We start from the raw sequence: 6,434 nt of genomic DNA, 5'->3' as shown, positions 1-6,434 counted from the left end.
TCTTTCCCAGCATCAGGATCTTTTCCAGTGAGTTAGTTCTTTGCATCAGATGGCCAAAGTATTGGAGCTTCAGCTTCAGCATCAGTCCTTCCAATGAATATTCAATGAAACACACACACACACACATATATATTTAAATGTATTAAAGAAAATAAAATTAAAAGTGTTGAGGATGTGAAGAAATGGAATGCTTATATATTGCTCTGAGGAATGTAAAATGGTGTAGTTGCTGTTGAAAAGTTTGAGAGTTCCCCCCAAAAGTTAAACATAGAGTTATCATGTGACCCATTAATTCCACTACCCAGGAGAATTGAAGACATGGGTTCACACAAAAACTTGTACACAAGCAGCATTATTTGTAATAGCTAAACAATGGGCCGCGGCGCCGGCTGCAACGGCACACATAGCGCGGCGAGAGGAGTTACCCCGCGTCCGAGGTCAGGGGCAGAGGCCGAGAGTGCCAGGCTGCGACGGCGCAGGAACGGCGGAGAAGAGCTACCCAAGTCCGAGGTCAGGGGCTGCGGCCGGGAGGAGCTACCCCACGCCCCCAAGCCCGAGGCCAGGGGCAGCGGCCAGGAGGACCAACCCCACGTCCAAGGAGCAATGGCTGCGCGGGCGCAGGAGGGCCTAGAGGCGCTATCCCACGTTGAAGGTCAGGAAGGGCGGCGGTGAGGAGATACCCCTCGTCCAAGATAAGGAGCAGCAGCTGCGCTTTGCTGGAGCAGCCGTGAAGAGATACCCCCTGCCCAAGGTAAGAGAAACCCAAGTAAGATAGTAGGTGTTGCAAGAGGGCATCAGAGGGCAGACACACTGAAACCATACTCACAGAAAACTAGTCAATCTAATCACACTAGGACCACAGCCTTGTCTAACTCAATGAAACTAAGCCATGCCTGTGGGGCAACCCAAGACAGGAGGGTCATGGTGGAGAGATCTGACAGAATGTGGTCTACTGGAGAAGGGAATGGCAAACCACTTCAGTATTCTTGCCTTGAGAACCCCATGAACAGCATGAAAAGGCAAAATGATAGGGTACTGAAAGAGGAACTCCCCAGGTCAGTAGGGGCCCAATATGCTACTAGAGATCAGTGGAGAAATAACTCCAGAAGAATGAACGGATGGAGCCAAAGCAGAAAGAATACCCAGCTGTGGATGTGACTGGTGATAGAAGCAAGGTCCGATGCTGTAAAGGGCAATGTTGCATAGGAACCTGGAATGTCAGGTCCATGAATCAAGGCAAATTGGAAGTGGTCAAACAAGAGATGGCAAGAGTGAATGTCGACATTCTAGGAATCAGTGAACTGAAATGGACTGGAATGGGTGAATTTAACTCAGATGACCATTATATCTACTACTGCGGGCAGGAATCCCTCAGAAGAAACGGAGTAGCCATCATGGTCAACAAAAGAGTTCAAAATGCAGTACTTGGATGCAATCTCAAAAATGACAGAATGATCTCTGTTCGTTTCCAAGGCAAACCATTCAATATCACGGTAATCCAAGCCTATGCCCCAACCAGTAACACTGAAGAAGCTGAAGTTGAACGGTTCTATGAAGACCTACAAGACCTTTTAGAACTAACACCCAAAAAAGATGTCCTTTTCATTATAGGGGACTGGAATGCAAAAGTAGGAAGTCAAGAAACACCTGGAGTAACAGGCAAATTTGGCCTTGGAATATACAATGAAGCAGGGCAAAGGCTAATAGAGTTTTGCCAAGAAAATGCACTGGTCATAGCAATCACCCTCTTCCAACAACACAAGAGAAGACTCTACACATGGACATCACCAGATGGTCAACACCGAAATCAGACTGATTATATTCTTTGCAGCCAAAGATGGAGGAGCTCTATACAGTCAGCAAAAACAAGACCAGGAGCTGACTGTGGCTCAGATCATGAACTCCTTATTACCAAATTCAGACTGAAATTGAAGAAAGTAGGGAAAACCACTAGACCATTCAGGTATGACCTAAATCAAATCCCTTATGATTATACAGTGGAAGTGAGAAATAGATTTAAGGGCCTAGATCTGATAGATAGAGAGCCTGATGAACCATAGAATGAGGTTCGTGACATTGTACAGGAGACAGGGATCAAGACCATCCCCGTGGAAAAGAAATGCAAAAAAGCAAAATGGCTGTCTGGGGAGGCCTTACAAATAGCTGTGAAAAGAAGAGAAGTGAAAAGCAAAGGAGAAAAGGAAAGACATAAGCATCTGAATGCAGAGTTCCAAAGAATAGCAAGAAGAGATAAGAAAGCCTTCTTCAGCGATCAATGCAAAGAAATAGAGGAAAGCAACAGAATGGGAAAGACTAGAGATCTCTTCAAGAAAATTAGAGATTCAAAGGGGACATTTCATGCAAAGATGGGCTTGATAAAGGACAGAAATGGTATGGACCTAACAGAAGCAGAAGATATTAAGAAGAGGTGGCAAGAATACACAGAAGAACTGTACAAAAAAGATCTTCACGACCCAGATAATCACGATGGTGTGATCACTCATCTAGAGCCAGACATCTGGAATGTGAAGTCAAGTGGGCCTTAGAAAGCATCACTACGAGCAAAGCTAGTGGAGGTGATGGAATTCCAGTTGAGCTATTTCAAATCCTGAAAGATGATGCTGTGAAAGTGCTACACTCAAGATGCCAGCAAATTTGGAAAACTCAGCAGGGGCCACAGGACTGGAAAAGGTCAGTTTTCATTCCAATCCCAAAGAAAGGCAATGCCAAGGAATGCTCAAACTACTGCACAATTGCACTCATCTCACATGCTAGTAAAGGAATGCTCAAAATTCTCCAAGCCAGGCTTCAGCAATACATGAACCGTGAACTTCCAGATGTTCAAGCTGGTTTTAGAAAAGGCAGAGGAACCAGAGATCAAATTGCGAACATCGGCTGGATCATGGAAAAAGCAAGAGAGTTCCAGAAAAACATCTATTTCTGCTTTATTGACTATGCCAAAGCCTTTGACTGTGTGGATCACAATAAACTGTGGAAAATTCTGAAAGACATGGGAATACCAGACCACCTGACCTGCCTCTTGAGAAATTTGTATGCAGGTCAGGAAGCAACAGCTAGAACTGGACATGGAACAACAGACTGGTTCCAAATAGGAAAAGGAGTACGTCAAGGCTGCATATTATCACCCTGCTTATTTAACATATGCAGAGTACATCATGAGAAACGCTAGACTGGAAGAAACACAAGCTGGAATCAAGATTGCCGGGAGAAATATCAGTAACCCCAGATATGCAGATGACACCACCCTTATGGCAGAAAGTGAAGAAGAACTAAAAAGCCTCTTGATGAAAGTGAAAGTGGAGAGTGAAAAAGTTGGCTTAAAGCTCAACATTCAGAAAACAAAGATCATGGCATCCGGTCCCATCACTTCATGGGAAATAGATGGGGAAACAGTGGAAACAGTGTCCGACTTTATTTTTTTGGGCTCCAAAATCACTGCAGATGGTGACTGCAGCCATGAAATTAGAAAGACGCTTAGTCCTTGGAAGGAAAGTTATGACCAACCTAGATAGCATATTCAAAAGCAGAGACATTACTTTGCCAACAAAGGTCCGTCTAGTCAGGGCTATGGTTTTTCCTGTGGTTATGTATGGATGTGAGAGTTGGACTGTGAAGAAGGCTGAGTGCTGAAGAATTGATGCTTTTGAACTGTGGTGTTGGAGAAGACTCTTGAGAGTCCCTTGGACTGCAAGGAGATCCAACCAGTCCATTCTGAAGGAGAGCAGCCTTGGGATTTCTTTGGAGGGAATGATGCTGAATCTGAAACTCCAGTACTTTGGCCACCTCATTGGAAGAGTTGACTCATTGGTAAAGACTCTGATGCTGGGAGGGACTGGGGGCAAGAGGAGAAGGGGACGACAGAGGATGAGATGGCTGAATGGCATCACTGACTCGATGGACATGAGTCTGAGTGAACTCCAGGAGTTGGTGATGGACAGGGAGGCCTTGCGTGCTGCGATTCATGGGGTTGCAAAGAGTCAGACATGACTGAGCGACTGAACTGAACTGAACTGAAACAATGGGAACAACCCAAATGTACATCAGCTGAACAACAGGTAAACAAAATGTGGTACAATGGAATATTATTTAGTCATAAAATGAAGCATTAATACAGGCTACAAGATGGATGAACCTTGAAAATGTTATACTATGTGAAGAAGTCAGACGCAAAAGAACACATACTGTATGATTCCATCTACACGCAATGTCCAGGGTAGACAAATCCGTAGAGATAGAAAGTAGGTTAGTGGTTGCTGGGAGCTGGAGGGAGAAGGGAAAGGGGAGTGACAACTTTTTGGGGATGATGAAAATGTTCTAAAATTAGACAGTGGTGTTGTACAACTCTGTAAACCATGGAATTACACACTTTAAATGGTGCATTTGGGTATGTGAATTATATCTGAATAGTAGATTTTATTCTTTAAAAAGAAGAACAAAGATACCTCCATAGACTCAGAAATAGAGAACAAACTAGTAGTTACCAGTGAGGGGAGCAATATAAGGGGTGGGAAGTGGGAGGCACAAACTATTGGGTGTAAGACATGCTCAAGTATGTCGTGTACAGCATGGGGAATACAGCCAATATTTTGTAATAAATGTAAGTAGAAAGTAACTTTTAAATATTTTTAAAGTTATAATTTAAATATAATTTTTTTAATTTAAAAAAGACATCTTCATCTTCAGATGACAAACAGAAACAGAACTAACCATTATAGATCCTTTACAATGTTTTTAAACTTATTTATTAATTTTGGCTTCACCACCAGAGCCCTTGGCAGTGAAAGTGTGGAGTGCTAACCATTTGATCACAAGGCAATTCCCTATAGACCCTTATTAAGGAAGCATGAACCTAAGAAGAAAACTCAACTTAGAAGGAAATAGTAAGATGCAATAAAAAGTAAGTAAACATTTAGAAACCATATGAATAGATCTAAATAAATTGACTACTTGAAACCATTTTTAATAATAATGACTACCTTGGCAAAGTAAAGAAAACAAGATGAATTTTTAAAAAAATGATAAAAGTTTAAGATGGGAACAGTGAGCAAAGAAAATTAACATGTCTTCTTTTGAGGGAGGAAGGTAGATATTGTTTAATTTTACACCTTTGAAGTCTTGATCAAAATTTTAGTAATGTGACTCTTCCTCAACCTCCCCTTCCTGAATAATTCAGTCTTCAAGCCCTTGGATAGAACAGAGCAGGTGTCTGCAGTGAAGTGGCCCAGCCTGGAATGTCTCATTTTCTACTGTTTCCTCAATGATGAGTAACTGTTGAGTGTATGGATGCATGAATGAATGTCATTTCTCAGGGAGGCCTTCCTAATTCCCCTACACAAAACAACATCCCCCCCAACCCTCTCCATCTCCCTTACTCTGTTTCATTTCATTTTCATAGTTATCAACACCATCAAACCTATTTTATATTTATATGTATAAAATGAATCATCTATCTTCCTTCACTGGAAGGTAACTCCTTGAGGACAAGACCTTGGACTACTTTGTCAATAACTCTATCCCTAATCCCAGAACAGCGCCCGGCATATAGGAGGTGCTCAAAAAATGAACAAATTTATTGAATGAATGAATAATAATTTTTGTGCCTGAGCTGTTTCATTTTTTTTTTTTTAAAGAACAGCTGCTCAGCTATTGGTTCTATATATTTGTATTTTTGTGCAGCGGCATTTTAACAACGATCATTTCTGGGTAATATGGTTATGAGCTTTATTAATTTATAAATTAATTGCTTGTGCAACATTGTGACAACGACACAATAAGGGGAAAACAGCCAAGTGAGTTTGGATGGGGAAGAGGGTAAAGAGCCCTGGCAGCTGTCGGGAGTGGGAGGGCCACGGCAAGGCAGAGCTTCTTCGTCCTTATCTGGGCCTGGGATCTTACCCTGAGTCTGCTTCTGGTACTAACTACCACTGATCTGGGGCAAGTCGCTTCTCCAGGCCTCAGTTTCCCGTTCTGTGGAATGCAGGGCTGATAGACATGAACCATCTCTCTGCCTTGCTACCTCAGAGGTTTGTAGTTCCAGAACCTGCACTTAGAGGCTACAGCCTAGACAGTGTGTGTGTGTGTGTGTGTGTCTGCGTGTGTCTGTGTGTATGAGAGAGAGAGTCTTAAAGGCAAAATAGTCCTCTGTCTCCAGTCTCCACTTGGGAAATGCTGGATGAATCATGCAGAGAAAAAACAGTATTTAAAACTATATGGGCCAGAAACCTCCCTGGCTGTCCACTGGTTAAGACTCCAAGTTTCCACTGTAAGAGGCATAGGTTTGATCCCTGGTCAGACATGCTGCACTGCCGGGAGAAAAAAAAATACACAAAACATATATGGGCAATGTAAGTTAACTGTGAAAAATTTATATATATTGAGGTCCTGGTAGGATATACTGTTAAATGCTAACAGTA

Source organism: Bos indicus, chromosome 4 (genome assembly GCF_029378745.1).
Source record: "Bos indicus isolate NIAB-ARS_2022 breed Sahiwal x Tharparkar chromosome 4, NIAB-ARS_B.indTharparkar_mat_pri_1.0, whole genome shotgun sequence".
Lineage (NCBI taxonomy): Eukaryota > Metazoa > Chordata > Mammalia > Artiodactyla > Bovidae > Bos > Bos indicus.
Note: the sequence above shows the minus strand (reverse complement) of the source record.